Source organism: Xiphias gladius, chromosome 5 (assembly GCF_016859285.1).
Source record: "Xiphias gladius isolate SHS-SW01 ecotype Sanya breed wild chromosome 5, ASM1685928v1, whole genome shotgun sequence".
NCBI classification, from domain to species: Eukaryota; Metazoa; Chordata; class Actinopteri; order Istiophoriformes; family Xiphiidae; genus Xiphias; species Xiphias gladius.
This window is the reverse complement of record NC_053404.1, coordinates 22,935,465-22,953,287: the sequence shown is the minus strand read 5'-3', so window position 1 is coordinate 22,953,287 and position 17,823 is coordinate 22,935,465. Positions and strand designations below refer to the sequence as shown.

General features: G+C 47.9%; 2 protein-coding genes across 4 annotated transcripts in view; one reads left to right on the top strand and one right to left on the bottom strand.

Moving 5' to 3' along the window:
• Nucleotides 1-17,823, top strand: part of LOC120789870 (NACHT, LRR and PYD domains-containing protein 12-like) — a 1,168,582-nt gene that overhangs the window by 109,946 nt on the left and 1,040,813 nt on the right. The gene's annotated exons all lie outside the window — the stretch shown is intronic.
• The window catches only part of acvr2ba (activin A receptor type 2Ba), a 37,715-nt gene that overhangs the window by 9,788 nt on the left and 10,104 nt on the right, over nucleotides 1-17,823 (bottom strand). The window lies entirely within an intron of this gene.

The following is a 17,823-nucleotide window of genomic DNA, read 5'->3' as shown; positions in this document are numbered from 1 at the left end:
TCACCGCCGTCGAAAACACCATCAGCATTTTCTGGTCACGCTCATCTTATTAAAGCGCAGGCGGGGGAGGAGCGAGGCGGCACGATGCGTCCAACCGTCCGCCCGCGTGCGCCAGGTGAGCTCCGCTCTCAAAGGAAGCTGCATTCGAGACAGACACGTGGACAAAAGGTTCAGTCCCACTCAACGAGGAGACCCTTCAATCACTGAATGGACCGCACAGCGAGAGCGGTCCAGACTTCTAGTGTGTGTGTGTGTGTGTGTGTGTGTACCATTGCTGTCAGGACATTTTGCCGGGTCCTCGCAACTTCAAGAGGCCGTTCGAGGGTTCAGACCTGGTTTTAGGCTTCGGGTTAGAATCAGGTTCAGGTCAGGGTTATGGGCTCGGGAACGTATCGTGAGTGCCGTTTAAAGACACCTTTGATGTAGCTGAGCTGACAGTAATGTAATGAGTAATGTAACCGATTACCACTGCTGATGAGTATGAGCTGAGTTCCTGTTCTCAGCGCAGCCGTGGACGTTCAGACAACTGTCGCTGGGTCACTGTGACACTGAGGGAAACTTAAAAACGTGAAGATTCTGAATGAAGTTCTGCAGCCTCTTATTTTTCTCTGGTTTCTCAGTGGGTTTCTGGAGCTTTATTCTGGAGGGACACCAGAGGTCACGATGTCCCCAGGAAGTGGACGTCGCGCTGAACCTGACAACATGTGCTTCTGTCTGTGAGTTCAGGTCTGAGAAAAAGTGTGAACTTGGACAGACACTGCATCATGTGGGAGCTTTAATGTAGCTCAGTCTCCTCCATGATGCGTGCGCCACAGTCGCTGCTGCAGCGCCACCTGCTGACAAACTACAGTAACTAACTTCCTGTTGTTCTGGCAACAGGACAACAGGAAGCTGTTGTTACCCCACGTGCCCACTGGTGACGACGCAGGGTTCGGGCTCGGGGCTCGTCAACACGAGCAGCGGCCGCCGCTTGATGGGCAGGAATCTGGTCCGTACAACACAACATCAATAAAGTTGTAGCCGCAGAACCTGGTTGAGAGTGTGAAGAAAACACACCAGCCGTGTGTCTTAAACACACGTGGCGAGAAGTCGTGGTTGGTGGTTCTGCCGACGACGGCGCAGGTTAGTGTCGAATCCCCGTTCTAATCGGACGAGGCGACCGGGAGCCGCCGCGCGTCACCTTTGTTTCACAAGTCGTCGCCGGCTCATCGTGTCAAGCGACTCTTTGAACTCGCAATCTGAACGTTACGGAACGACTTTCCTCCGCCGCCGTTATTCTCTCTCTACCCATCAGACGACGTCGACCAGGTGAGTCCACCGACGCTCAGGTGAGTCCCGTCGTTACGCCGAAGACGAATCAGCGAGTCTCTGCAGGAACCGGAAACAACTGAGAAAATCTTCACGCCGCTGATTTGGTGTTTGTGAGGAAAAGGAGCAGAACTAAATCACAGGAGTGTGTGTGTGTGTGTGTGTGTGTGTGTGTGTGTGTGTTGCATCCTTTAACTCAAACACACACACACTCGCGGCGTGAAGCCACAAACTGAAGAAGCAGTGATGACTTCCTGCTGAGCAGCTCAACCTCACTCATCCTCCCCTCTCTCTCTCTTTCATCTGTCTCTTCGCCTCCTCCTCATTCCTTCCTGTCATCACCTCATTCCTCCTTCTCTCCTCCTTTTCTCTCTCTCCACTTTGTTTTTTCCTTTACCTCCTCCCTCCTTGTTTCTCTCCTCCCCCTCCCTCTGTATCCTCATCTCCTCCTCTTCTTCTCGTTCTTTTGTCTAATGATCTCCTCCCTCTTTCCCTCTCTGCTTCTTCTTCTCTCTCTCCTTTGCCTCTCTCTCCTCGTCTCCTCTCATCTCTACTCTCTCACCTCCATCTCTCCGTCTCTTCCTCTATCTCCCTCTTTACTCTTTTCCATCTCATCTTTGGTTTCTCTAATTGTCTCCTTTCTTCCTTCCTTCCTTCCTACCTCCTCGTTCCTTTGCTCCCAGCTCTTCTCCTTCTGCCTCTCTTGATCTATATCCTTTTTTCTCCACCCTTCCCTTCTCTCCTTTTATTCCTCTTTATCCCTCCATCTCTCACCTCCACCTTTCTCTCTCCTTTCTGCCTCTCTTTATTTCTCTCCTCCTCCTCCCTCTCTAACCTTTTCACCTTCTCCTTCCTCTTTCCCTCCTCACTATCTGTTCCTTTTCCGCCCTCTCCTCCTTTTTATTTCTCTTCTCTACTCTCTGCATCCTCCCTCTTTCCCCCTCCATCTCCATCCTCCACCTCCATCCCTCTTTCCTTTTCTCCTCCCCTTTCCACCTCTCCTTCTTCTCTCAATCCTTCCCTCCACCACCCTCGTTCTTTTCACTCCTCCCCTCTTCCTCCTCCTCTTTGTTGTTCTCTCTTACCGTCGCCTCCCTCCCTCTCCTCCTCTTTCTCTCGAGGATAAATCACATTCTTTCCCTCCTCCCTCCCTCCCTCCCTCCCTCACATAAAAAGAGAAGGAAGAGGGTGGGCGAGCAACGGAGATCGAGAGAGAGAGAAAAGGCGGTGGAGGTCATTTCAGGTAACCGGAGCTCCAAGATTTAACACACATCACACACACACACACACACACCTACCCAGGGGCTACCTATGGCTGCCAGATGTGACTTTTGACCTCTGAGGTCATGCGAGAATGAGGTCATCACCAAAAGAGCACTGTCAACACACACACACACACACACACACACACACACACACACACACACACACAGTAACTAGAGATGTGACTTCAGCCTCTTTCAAAGTAAAACGCTGGATAATTGTGTTTAAGTTAATATCGTAGTAAACTCATGATCGCCTCCATTATTGATTATTCACTGATTAATCAAATGATTGTCTGGACACCATCACCAGACGAGAACGTCATCGCAGGACAAGATCCCCATCTCAGCTGAGATGAAGACGAAGTTGAAGATAATCTGCAGCTCCGGGTTGTTTTTCTCTGTGGTGACGTCTCAACACGAGCGACCAAAGAACCAGCTGATGTCTGAGTCTGAGCGACCAGACGCACTCATCAGCCACTCCCTCCCACTCACGGCCCGCCCGCCGCTGACCACGACCGATCACACGTCTGGTCAGAGGGGGAACGGTCAATCAGTGATATGGATTTAGCCCTACATCGCTGTACAGTCTTGAAACGAATAGAAACAGGGATGAAATCAGGGGAAATTGTCTGAAATGGAAACTAAACTCTGCCGAGAGACGTTCTGCTGCCGGTGGACGGGGTTCCTCGGAGAAAGCAGATAACGACGAGGGCAGACAGAGGAGACGATCGGAGACTGTGGATCACATCAGGGTCGGATTTATTCTGATTTGTTTGCAGCTGATAAATGACTAAAAAAAAAAAAAAGGAAGATTGATGTTTAAATCCTATCAAATCTTCAAATGCAAATTAAATACTGAAACTAATCAGCCCATTTATTATTATCATGGTTGTGATCAGACCGTCTCTGTGCTGCAGTCACGGATGATCCACAGGCCTCACAGTTCTGACATTTAACAGACTTAATCAGAACATAAAGACGTAATAACCGGTTTATTTATCCTGTATAATCAGAACATAAAGACGTGATAACTGGTTTCTAACAGACTCTGGTGCAGCTGTGACCGGATCTCGGTGTTTATCAGCGTCAGTGGAGGCTGCTGGATGAACAGACGATGAACCACAACGCAGTGAAACGCAGCTGGAATAATAGAAAAGATGTAGAACAAACACTGAACGTGAATAAACACTTCAACATGTTGTCAACTCTGATTATACTCTGCATTACAGTCTGTTAGAACCCAGTTATTACATGTTTATGTACTGATTATAAATATTAAACGGAGACTTGGAGTAAAGTGAAGTTCAAGCCTCTCAGAAAAGTACTCAAGTACAGTACTTAAATGTGCTCAGTTACTTTACGACCCCGTGGACCGGGAGATGAGTGAGGGAGTGAAAGCACAGCAGGAGAATAAAAAAAGAGGAGCAAGAGACGGAGACGGATGACGGGGGGGACGGTTACTGAAAACTTGCTCCGAACAACAGAAATAACAGCCGAGTTTTCGGATGAAGAGCGAAGTGAAACACCGAGCAGGGACACAGCAGGACTCTGGCAGCATTTACTGTGACAGATGTTACAGCCAATCTGTGCATTAATTGTCGCTAGGCAACTGGAAAGGTGGGGGTATTCACCCGCACACACACACACACACACACACGTGTACTGTCTTTGTGAGGACATAATGCATTCCCTAGGCTCTAACCCCAGACCTGAGTCTAACCTGCACCCTAAAACCAGGTCTGATCCCTGAAACAGCCCTTTGCAGGAGTGAGAACCGGACAAATTGTCCTCAGTCCGCAAGAACTTCTGCCGGTCCTCACAAAGATAGAAGTACAAGTACACACACACACACACACACACACACACACACACACACACACACACACACACACACACACACGTGTACTGTCTTTGTGAGGATGCATTCCCTAGGCTCTAACCCCAGACCTGAGTCTAAGTCGTCGGAGTTCACGTTGTGCTTCAGTGGCGCCAATCTACAACAAATAAGTGATTAATCAAATGATGTATCAGGTGAGAAGCTACGAGGGGTTTCCAGCTTTAAATACCTGCACGTCACCTTAGACTGCAAGTGACGCTAGTTCCACCTGAACTATTTGAGATTTATTTGAACTTACCTGACACCTGAAACTGCCAAGAGTTATTTCCATGCTACGACTTTAATCACAGGTACACACCGTTTAACCGCTTGGTCTCTTACCACTGACACAATGATAAAGCCTGTGCAGTCTGTATATAAACGAGGATAATAAACCTAAAAGCTACCATCACCGTAATGTCTTTCCTCGATCCGGTCCCCTTCACTGGGACAAAAGGTTATATACAGTTTCACCAAGCTTGTTTAAAATCCAACATTCTTAATGGACCAGCGCGTCCCCCATTTAACCCGCAGCCATTTCAGAAAAACGCCGGGGACATTGTTGGCGCTTCCAGTTCCATTAAATCGATGACGTAATGACTCCTCTCGTTACCTTGCCCGTGATCTGAGAGCCTGGATAAAGAGCAACCAGACCTGCCATCGTACGTCTGCTCCCGTCGTCAGTGCGATTCTACGTCGACGACTGTCCTACTTCGCACGATGCCTCCTTACTGCTCTAAGCTTTTTTAAAATTTTTTTATTCAGCTCTCAGGTCTCTGCACTGGGGCGCCGTCTCTGCCCATCTGAACCCCCAGACCTCTCGGGTCATCAGGTCATCAGGTCATCAGGCCATCAGGTCATCAGGTCATCAGGTCATCAGGTCATCAGGTCATCAGGTCATCAGGTCATCAGGTCATCAGGTCATCAGGTCATCAGGTCATCAGGTCATCAGGTCATCAGGTCATCAGGTCATCAGGTCATCAGGTCATCAGGTCATCAGGTCATCAGGTCATCAGGTCATCAGGTCATCAGGTCATCAGGTCATCAGGTCATCAGGTCATCAGGTCATCAGGTCATCAGGTCATCAGGTCATCAGGTCATCAGGTCATCAGGTCATCAGGTCATCAGGTCATCAGGTCATCAGGTCATCAGGTCATCAGGTCATCAGGTCATCAGGTCATCAGGTCATCAGGTCATCAGGTCATCAGGTCATCAGGTCATCAGGTCATCAGGTCATCAGGTCATCAGGTCATCAGGTCATCAGGTCATCAGGTCATCAGGTCATCAGGTCATCAGGTCATCAGGTCATCAGGTCATCAGGTCATCAGGTCATCAGGTCATCAGGTCATCAGGTCATCAGGTCATCAGGTCATCAGGTCATCAGGTCATCAGGTCATCAGGTCATCAGGTCATCAGGTCATCAGGTCATCAGGTCATCAGGTCATCAGGTCATCAGGTCATCAGGTCATCAGGTCATCAGGTCATCAGGTCATCAGGTCATCAGGTCATCAGGTCATCAGGTCATCAGGTCATCAGGTCATCAGGTCATCAGGTCATCAGGTCATCAGGTCATCAGGTCATCAGGTCATCAGGTCATCAGGTCATCAGGTCATCAGGTCATCAGGTCATCAGGTCATCAGGTCATCAGGTCATCAGGTCATCAGGTCATCAGGTCATCAGGTCATCAGGTCATCAGGTCATCAGGTCATCAGGTCATCAGGTCATCAGGTCATCAGGTCATCAGGTCATCAGGTCATCAGGTCATCAGGTCATCAGGTCATCAGGTCATCAGGTCATCAGGTCATCAGGTCATCAGGTCATCAGGTCATCAGGTCATCAGGTCATCAGGTCATCAGGTCATCAGGTCATCAGGTCATCAGGTCATCAGGTCATCAGGTCATCAGGTCATCAGGTCATCAGGTCATCAGGTCATCAGGTCATCAGGTCATCAGGTCATCAGGTCATCAGGTCATCAGGTCATCAGGTCATCAGGTCATCAGGTCATCAGGTCATCAGGTCATCAGGTCATCAGGTCATCAGGTCATCAGGTCATCAGGTCATCAGGTCATCAGGTCATCAGGTCATCAGGTCATCAGGTCATCAGGTCATCAGGTCATCAGGTCATCAGGTCATCAGGTCATCAGGTCATCAGGTCATCAGGTCATCAGGTCATCAGGTCATCAGGTCATCAGGTCATCAGGTCATCAGGTCATCAGGTCATCAGGTCATCAGGTCATCAGGTCATCAGGTCATCAGGTCATCAGGTCATCAGGTCATCAGGTCATCAGGTCATCAGGTCATCAGGTCATCAGGTCATCAGGTCATCAGGTCATCAGGTCATCAGGTCATCAGGTCATCAGGTCATCAGGTCATCAGGTCATCAGGTCATCAGGTCATCAGGTCATCAGGTCATCAGGTCATCAGGTCATCAGGTCATCAGGTCATCAGGTCATCAGGTCATCAGGTCATCAGGTCATCAGGTCATCAGGTCATCAGGTCATCAGGTCATCAGGTCATCAGGTCATCAGGTCATCAGGTCATCAGGTCATCAGGTCATCAGGTCATCAGGTCATCAGGTCATCAGGTCATCAGGTCATCAGGTCATCAGGTCATCAGGTCATCAGGTCATCAGGTCATCAGGTCATCAGGTCATCAGGTCATCAGGTCATCAGGTCATCAGGTCATCAGGTCATCAGGTCATCAGGTCATCAGGTCATCAGGTCATCAGGTCATCAGGTCATCAGGTCATCAGGTCATCAGGTCATCAGGTCATCAGGTCATCAGGTCATCAGGTCATCAGGTCATCAGGTCATCAGGTCATCAGGTCATCAGGTCATCAGGTCATCAGGTCATCAGGTCATCAGGTCATCAGGTCATCAGGTCATCAGGTCATCAGGTCATCAGGTCATCAGGTCATCAGGTCATCAGGTCATCAGGTCATCAGGTCATCAGGTCATCAGGTCATCAGGTCATCAGGTCATCAGGTCATCAGGTCATCAGGTCATCAGGTCATCAGGTCATCAGGTCATCAGGTCATCAGGTCATCAGGTCATCAGGTCATCAGGTCATCAGGTCATCAGGTCATCAGGTCATCAGGTCATCAGGTCATCAGGTCATCAGGTCATCAGGTCATCAGGTCATCAGGTCATCAGGTCATCAGGTCATCAGGTCATCAGGTCATCAGGTCATCAGGTCATCAGGTCATCAGGTCATCAGGTCATCAGGTCATCAGGTCATCAGGTCATCAGGTCATCAGGTCATCAGGTCATCAGGTCATCAGGTCATCAGGTCATCAGGTCATCAGGTCATCAGGTCATCAGGTCATCAGGTCATCAGGTCATCAGGTCATCAGGTCATCAGGTCATCAGGTCATCAGGTCATCAGGTCATCAGGTCATCAGGTCATCAGGTCATCAGGTCATCAGGTCATCAGGTCATCAGGTCATCAGGTCATCAGGTCATCAGGTCATCAGGTCATCAGGTCATCAGGTCATCAGGTCATCAGGTCATCAGGTCATCAGGTCATCAGGTCATCAGGTCATCAGGTCATCAGGTCATCAGGTCATCAGGTCATCAGGTCATCAGGTCATCAGGTCATCAGGTCATCAGGTCATCAGGTCATCAGGTCATCAGGTCATCAGGTCATCAGGTCATCAGGTCATCAGGTCATCAGGTCATCAGGTCATCAGGTCATCAGGTCATCAGGTCATCAGGTCATCAGGTCATCAGGTCATCAGGTCATCAGGTCATCAGGTCATCAGGTCATCAGGTCATCAGGTCATCAGGTCATCAGGTCATCAGGTCATCAGGTCATCAGGTCATCAGGTCATCAGGTCATCAGGTCATCAGGTCATCAGGTCATCAGGTCATCAGGTCATCAGGTCATCAGGTCATCAGGTCATCAGGTCATCAGGTCATCAGGTCATCAGGTCATCAGGTCATCAGGTCATCAGGTCATCAGGTCATCAGGTCATCAGGTCATCAGGTCATCAGGTCATCAGGTCATCAGGTCATCAGGTCATCAGGTCATCAGGTCATCAGGTCATCAGGTCATCAGGTCATCAGGTCATCAGGTCATCAGGTCATCAGGTCATCAGGTCATCAGGTCATCAGGTCATCAGGTCATCAGGTCATCAGGTCATCAGGTCATCAGGTCATCAGGTCATCAGGTCATCAGGTCATCAGGTCATCAGGTCATCAGGTCATCAGGTCATCAGGTCATCAGGTCATCAGGTCATCAGGTCATCAGGTCATCAGGTCATCAGGTCATCAGGTCATCAGGTCATCAGGTCATCAGGTCATCAGGCCGCTTGATTTTTTAACATGAGGTGGAACAAGCTTTTTAAAACAAACAGTTCCTGGAACTATGGAACCAGACCGGGCTGTTACTTTTTATTCCACATTCAAACGTTCATGTAAACACGGGAAAAGAATAAATGTTCACACTGTAACGAGCTGTCTGAATTCAAAATTTCCCGTCTACGAGTTCAGGACAGGGTTTGAAGCAACTCGCCTGGTGGCCCAGCAGGGGGCGCTCCGAATGTTCACCATCACCTCGACCTGTTGCCGCTCTGCCGACCTATCAGTAAACTAAGCGAATCAATAAAACAGGTAAACCCCACACAGGAGGGATCCCGAACCGGATACAGTGCTCGCCGTGTAGACCATAACCTCAGCGGCCAATGGGGCTGCGCTTCTCGCCGCTGCTTCACAATAAAAGCCCTCTTGTGGTTTGCCAGCGGGACGCTTTTAATGTGAAGCCGCGAACAGGAACCGGACTTCCGGTAACATAACGAAAACTTTGAGGAAAACCCATTCGCCTCGCCTTCTCTGAAACCGACTGCAGAGCCGCAACCTGAACACTAAACGTTTCCACCGCCGCCCTGTCAGAACGGCGAGTGTTTCCATGGCAACGGCCCTACGGCAGCCCGGGCGGGCAGAGAGACACAATAACGTCTGCTCTGAGGGTGGAAAGTTCAGCCCTCTGCCCCTCACACAGAGCTGCAAACCAGCTCTATTGTTGGTGTGTGAGATCATTTGACCCCGTGTGTCGACACACACACACACACAATATATATCTATATGCTAATCAGCCTTATGTGTGTTTGTGAATAATGTCATTAAGGAGCAGACCTCGAGAACAACAACAGAGCTTTCCTGCCAGATGTCGTCCGTCGGCCGGGTGGTCCGGGCCCACAGGACAGAACCTCAACTCCAAATCCAGGTCTCTGGTTTTAGCTTGTAACGAATGTACATCCCCCATCAAATAATACGGCTCTCGCATTGGGCCCACGTTAACTAACGCTGATTCCGGTTCTTTCATGTCAGAGAGAGACCTGCTTCACGGGTTATTTCACCTGTACTGGACTACGCGGACACTGTTTATAAAAGTGAATCTAGAGCCAATCTTTTCCCTCTCGGCTCATATTTAATAATATATAATAACAGGCTCTGCAGATTTGTACTGGGATGTTCTGTTTTTTATGCACCAAGGCTTGATCCCCTCTGATGACTCCTTCGTGATACAAGACGACGGTTTCGTATTTTATTATTATTACTTTCCTTATGGCTTTAACCAGTTCTTGTCGTCTTCCTTTGTCTTACTTCAGATGTTTCAGCCTCGTATCTTAAAACCGATTGCATGTGTTTTCAGTAACGCTACGACTGACTTACGCACCGTTTGATCTTTTTTATGACAGTGTCTACACTCTGGGGTTAACCCTTCTCCGTCTTTGTTACCGAGTAGATGCTCTCATTTTTTCTCTTGCATCGATGTGTTGTGTTAATGTGTTGCACCTTGTGTTTTCGTATGGGTTTGTTTCCTGTTTGTTTAGGGACCCCTGTGGAAAACGGGACGACATCTCAACGGGTTTACCCCGATATAATGAATCTGAGTCGTTTCAGTTGCCCCGCTTTCAGTTCGACCTCCAGGTAAAGAGATTTAGATACTGTGGACAAACTGTGGCTCTGAACATCTGACTGCTCGTGGCTCCTGACCTGTCAGTCTCCTCTTTAGATCTCGGATTTTAACTTGGCGAGTCCACTGTTAACATCCCTGACGAGAACTGATGGACAAAACTAGGAAACGGGAATTAGACTCGAAAACCTCTCCGCCGCAGGTCCAGTTGGTTCTAATGACCTTTGGCTGTGGCGCAGATGTCACCGGGAAAACCAAAAAATGTTCATATCACACGCCATAAACAGCGACAGCTGTAGCACGGTTATGAGAAGCATCGCGTTTCAGTGCCGAGTGTGAGAAAAGACCAGAGAAGGGAATCAAACTCACGGTCGTTCAGTCGCGTCGTCCAGCTGCAACAACTCAGACGCATAATCACATCTCAAACATTAACATGTCTATGCTGCATGTGTGTGTTTGTGTGTGACCTCTGACCTCCTGCGTTTCCTTGATGGTATGGATACAGACGTGCGTGAAATGCAAATTGCTCAAAATGTGTGTGTGTGTGTGTGTGTGCGACTTTATCATGCAAAATGACCACATACGAATTATTAAGAGGCTTTGTGCGCTGTAGACAAGAGGGTCAGGGGTCTCTCTCTCTCTCACACACACACACACACACACACACACACACACACACACACACACACACACACACACACAGGCATCTGGCAAGCCAAGTGTGTGTCTGCATATGTTACTGAGATCATAGGGCAACATATGAGATGCAAAGCTATGGGAACTCTTCACAGACACGGAAACACACACACACACACACACACACACACACACACAGATCCATATCATTAATTGCCTTTGTGATATTCACATGCAAGAGGTCATGGTCTCTTACACACACACACACACACACACACACACACACACACACACACACACACACACACACACACACACACACACACACACACACACACACACAAGAGGCGCCTGATGTGGTTGTCATGTCGTGATGCCCATGCCGTTGAAATTGTGCTGCTGTTTCAGCTCCAACTACCGTATGGAGGATTATTAACGACCGAACTACGGAGCACAAAAACAAAGCAGAAAGCAGAATCCCTAGAGATGAGAGACTAAGAAGATGACCGAAGAAGATGCCCTAAGTCCCCTGCTGTTGTTCTTAGCTGCTGTTTCACCGTAGATACGGTTTTCTTCTGCTCACAAAGTAATCGTTCAGCTTGTTGAGATCACAAAGGTTTCAGTTTCTAATAACCAGGGACCAGAAGGTGAACTTCAGGAACGGGCCCCGGCTCTCCAGTTACTTCACGCTCTCCTGGTTCCCGCAGTAAGAGTCCCAGCGTCAGTGACTCACAGCTGGATCGGCATCGAACGCTCCTGATTCGAGCATAACTGCAAAAGATCAACTGCTGTGTTACAAAGGTCCCCGTGCATACGGGCAACAAACATCCCATCACCAGGGTTTATCCTGTGTACAGAGTGATACTTTTTTCTTATGAGCCTTCAGTAGGAGCCTTTGTGGTGCTGGATGTTGTTGACCAGCCATAGACTCACCACTGCCGTTAATCCTTGTGTATTTGAACTCTTTCCAACATCGTCATATTTATATTTTTTAGATTGTTTTAAATTGTGCAAATGAATTTTCTGTGTGTAACTTTTTTTGGCTGAGCGATGAATTACATATTTTGATTTGAACTGCATTGAAGTGGACGAAACTTCTGCCACCTGCGGCGTAATGAGAGCGTTTTCAATTCGCTGTCATTCTGACCGGCTTCTTCTCCACGGCAATGGTGACTGAGGCTCATGGGTATTGTAGTACTTAGCGCTGTCCACCAAACTCTCAGACAAAGCCCTATTTCTCAGAAACAAACTGCCAGTAATTAAAAGTGTTGACCGCGACATAAACCCGTGTGGTGGTTAAATTACCCAGGACGCTCTCTGTGTTCAGTAACAGTGAGGAAAACAGAATCGGGTCCATCCGACTTCGCAACTCTGTGGGTCTACGGCGTGAATTCACGTGTCAAAGTTCGATAAAGCTAGACGCAGAACGTCTGCACTGATCTGTTCTCTGCCTCGCGAGCGATTCCCCCGAAATGAAGCGATTTTGCCCTGAAATGTTGCTGGTGTGACCGTCGGCCCTTTAGACTCTCCTTCACCCCTCTATTCACTTTTCCTCTCCTCCTCCTTCTCCTCCTCCTCCTCCTCCTCCCAGCCAAGTCCTGGCTTCGATCCAGCTGGATCCCAAAGTGGGCTTCCCCTCCCCAAACGCACTCACACACACACACACACACACACACACACACACACACACACACACACACACACACACACACCGCCTCTATTTATAGCCACTCACAAGTCAGCCTCAACACTGCTGAACCATTCTCTGTGAAAATGATAAGAGGAGGAGGAGGAGGAGGAGGAGGAGGAGGAGAGAAAGAGTACTAGAGCTTGTCATTAACCAGATCTCGCTCAGGCTCTCTCCATGCAAACACACACACACACACACACACACACACACACACACAGCAGCCGTAAGTGCCATCAATCACAGTCTGGTCGGCCCTGACAGCACAGAAGACTGCAGACAATAGAGCTGACCTCTAAGACAGTGGGCCTCATCGCTGGAGAGAGTGAACGACAAAGAGAGGACAGAATGAAACTCTCCGCACGTCTCTTTACTTCTGTCCCCGCAGCCTCTGGCCTTCCTCGCTTTATTGTAAATATCGGTTTTGCCTGAACTCAACACGCTACAACTACCAGCTACAAGGAAAGGAAGAAAACAATCTTCATCACTTTGACAACACTCATACATTCCTTCACTTAAGGTCCACTTACTGCTTTCCTTTTTTTTTTTTTTTCATTTTTATGAAAGGTTTTCAGATCTGCAACCGTCACCGTCTGACAGTAGCACGAATACAACACAGAACAATTAGTTGTCAGACATGTTGAGGCGTTAGGGCTGCAACTAACAATTTTTTTTATTAATAATTACTATCTGCAAATTAATTATTAAATGATTAGACTATGAAATGTCAAAAAGTTCAGAAAAACATCCATCACAATTCCCCAGAGCCCAACGTGATGTTAAATTGATTGTTTTATCCAACGAACAGTCGAGTCAGTTTCAGGGGTTATCTCAGGACACTTCTCATAAGGAGCAGGTCTGTGATATATGATAGAAACAAGCTAAGCACTTCAGGGTTTTTAATGGAATCCAGGAGTACTTGGGGTGGTGCAGGAGGTTCCTGGGGGTGGAGGTTAAGGGTTTCTTTACAGGGTTTTGGGACAACACGGGTGGTTTCATAGGTCATTTCATCTGAGAATCTGGGAATTTAAGATTTTCCTGCGCTCTTTCAGGTTGTCTTTGAGACGGCTCCATCTAGGGGGTTCTAGGGAGTTCCAAGGTTACTTGAAGGGGGTTTCACGGCTCCATTGGGGGAGTGTATTTGTCACTGAGTTGCCGCAGCATTTTCTGGGGCGTTCCAGGACTTCTTGAGGGAGTTACATGGCCATATGGGGGTCCATCACGGCGCTCAAGGGTGGTGCTCTGGTACTGCTCTACAGAGTTCAGGGAATCCTTTATGGGTCCAAGGGCACCATAGAAGGATCTCCTTGGTTCTAAGCAACCTTTCAGGACCTCTGTGACGGAGGGTTAGAGGGATCCATGAGGAGGTTCCTCTTTGGTTCCTCTTTGATTCTACTATGTCTTCAAGTTGCAGCAGGTTTTATTAGAGGGTTCTGGTGGTCCTTCAGCTTGAGGTTAAGGGTATTTTAGATGTCCTCAAAGGAGGTTCCTGAGGGAGTTCCAGTGGTGAATTTTTGATTTATTCCTAATGGGGTTTTAGGAATAAGTTCTATCAACTATTAGCAGGGGTTCTCGGGGTCTTTTAGGGGTTTCCATGGTTTTTAAAGAATTTTTTACGAGTTCTCGAGCAGAAACAAAACAAATCCAGTTCATAGCTGTGATGAAATGTTGTGTCTCTGGTTCCCCGTGGAACATAGACAGATAAAGAACAGCTGTCCCTTTTTATTAACTTGTAAACGTTGGGTATTATTTTCTGTATTATATTCTACGTGACTTAAATCAAATCTGAGCGCCCGCTGACAGACTGACGGAGCTGCAGCTGTTTGCAGCTCGCAGGTTTACAAATATACAGATGTCGGCCATAATTCAGATGCCAGTACGATGATCATATGTGCAGAATGCGGTGACGGTTCCCATGTGAATGAGCCAACAGATGGCTGCTGGTTTAACGAGTAATCTGCAAAAAGCATATGCACAGAAATATACACAGAAAATCATCAGAGGAGGCTCAAATTGTTTCTAGAGAGGCTTTTTTTGTACAAATATATTTTCCCAATTATTTACTACATATACCAATTCAAGTAGCCTCAGAACCCCCTAAAATGCCCCTACATCACCTTTAAGGATCACTGATGACTCCCTGTGGAGTCCCGAGTCACGTTCAAAAACCCGGCGAAACCCTTAAAGACACAAAAACACGCTTCAAGGACCAATTAAACCACCGGCGTTGTCCTGGAACCCCCAAGGAACCGCTACAACCGCCCCTGAAATTTTTCCTCGGAGGAAATGTCGCCGCAGACAAAACACCAGACCCCAACTTTGCTACAACGCCACGTGAGTTTGCACGAGGCCAAGTCAATGACTGTTCACGTTGTAACAGCTGATAAGGAGTCCGTTGGTCTGATGCAGTCCAAACAAATCCCCACTGCAGGGGACGAACCACCAGATAAGACGACCAGCATAAGAGTGTGTGTGTGTGTGTGTGTGTGTGTTTTATGTTTGTTGTCCAGACAACATCTGCCCCCGTCATCTCTGAGAGACCAGACAGGACACACACTCCCAGACTGGGCCCCCCATCCCTGGACAAATGGCAGCAGAGTGAGAGAGAAAGAGTCATTCCTATAGTCCTTGAGGGACAGAGGAGGGCGAGAGAGGAAACAAACGAGTGGAGGAAGAGGGAGGTGGGGGACGGGGCGGTCTGGGCCCCTGGGAGCCGTCAGTTTGTCGATGAAAGAGAGTTGTGGGACCCCCCACCGCCCCCCGAATCTGTCACAGCGAGGATCCAAACTTTACAGCCAACCAAACACAATGCGGACCAACACTTCACTGTTGTTATTCTATACCATGAGCACGGAGGCTACTGGGGTCTGACTGGACGGTTTGAAAGGAGCGGGACACATCCTGTCCTGGACTCTATTCTTGTCCCAAATAGCATGAGCTAGGTAACACTTTATCTGTCCAGGTACACACTCAAACACACACACACACACGTTTTGCGCGGTTTCTCATTGCGTTATCCCACATGACTAATTCAGCACGTTTCAACGAGCCGACAACAACCGTCTACTTCAAAAAGGGTAAAAAATGAGAATTACTTCCCTCTTGTGGTAGGAGCTATCTGTCCAGTCAGATTTCTTCCTCTGCACTAATACAATGCAGGTGGACAGTACTGAAAAATTACATTAAGTCCTGGGATAATCCAGATCTAAGAGGAATAAAAACTTGCTTGACAGTGACTAATGGTGAGAGACTGGTTTTTCGTTTCTTTGTAATTTGGCTGCACTGACCCTTTAATGATCCACTCCCTGATTTCATTATAGCACCACAAAACCCAAAAGGCTTCCCAACAACTTCAACAACTTTCACACATTGTCGTGGCACGAATTCCACCTGCGTGCGGACGCAAAGATGTTCACCGGGTAAGACGCTCTGCTCTGCCCCCGTCTGCTCATCTGCAACTGCTCTTTGGTGTACAAACACATCTTTTGTGCACAAGCTGCACTACAAAGTGAGGAGTCTTCCTCTGAGAAAACAATCTTTGCACATACTCCCCTTTCAGTGTTTTCATCGTTAACTAAATTAGACAATAAGCCTTAGAAAGAAGCATATTTGGAGGATTTTTTGCCCGAGAGGCGGCTCTCAGCCACTTCAACAGTGTAAACATGCACATCGTGCATTAAGGCTGACTCCATTATTAATTAGACTCAGTATATTTAACGTCAACGTAAACAAATAAAACAAATAAAACTGGATTTACTGCCTCGTGGTCGTTTGCCTCCACTAACCAGCCAAGTTGGAGTTTACATCCACGTCTGTCCGGACACATGATATATGTAGGCAAGACGTTGAAGGAATTTAATAAAAGGTATTACGTTTTTTTTGGTCATAATTAGCGTACGGCTTCTCGAGTTACGGCCAAAAACGTGTTTTGTGAGTTCGGTGACTTTTGGCCTTAAACCACCAAATTCTAATCAGTTCATCCTGAAGTCCAACTGGACTTTTACAAATTCATAATGGGAAAAAAATGCTGATGTTTTAACTTACGAGGCTGTAATTTCCTACTTATTTCCCCATCAAGTGTCTTGGAGAATCTGGTATGATCTGGTACCAAAGACGAAATGAAAACAGTTCTGGGTTCTGAAACAGCTCCTGTATTTAGAGCTTGGTTAGCTGAGTTTCGACTTCCTCCTTTCAAGGCCGACCCAAATAAGAAAATATGATAGATCCAGAAAACGAAAACATTTTAGAGGATATCTTCTTGGTGCCGAAATCATGACTTGGGCGTTTCTAGACCCTGGCTTCGACCCTCTGCCTTCACACATCGCTGTGAGTTTGACTGACTGCCTGATCTTTGAGGTGCCTCGGTGATACATACCGAGAGACTAACATGAAAAAGCCAGCGAGGGCGTTTTAACTGCAATGATCAGGCTGTTGTCTTAATCTGGTTCTGAACAGATGACCACATTGCTGATACGGTGACCGGCTGCTTCACTGTCCGCAGGCTGGTTTCACCGCTGGCTGACTGCTCACGGCTCAGCGGACCCGATCCGCGGGAAGTCTCGGTCTCTCTGGACGCTCAAACTGCACGGAGACGACTCGGTGATCGAATTGCAAACTATGCAACGTTACGTGACCACGCATATTTGTAATCACTAATGTTTATGTGGTTGGAAAAAGTCCATAAAACAGACTTATCCATATCAAAATAACAGCTTTTCAACCTTTCCCCATTTTTCAGTAGCAAAGATCTTGTTTTTAATCTCACACATACTCATATTCCCGGGATTTAGCAAAAACCAATGAGTGAAAAACATCCCAGACGGATAAAGTACAGACTGTTCTCTCTCTGTGTCCTCCTGTGTCTCTCTACCCCCCCCGCCTGACCCCTCTCTCTGCTCGTAAACCAGCAGTGGCAGCTCAACTCTTCCTGCTGCAGGTATGCGTCGCTGCAGTGTGAACGACGCCGGCCGAGCTCGTGTGTCACATTCTGAGCGCAGGAACCCCGAAACCCAACAAGTCCTGAAGCGTGAACCCTGAAAACCCCAAAACCCAACACGCCCTGAACCCTGAAACCACAACCGGACCGGCTACGGAACGGGAAACAAACAGCGGTCTGATCTTTTGATCTGACCTAT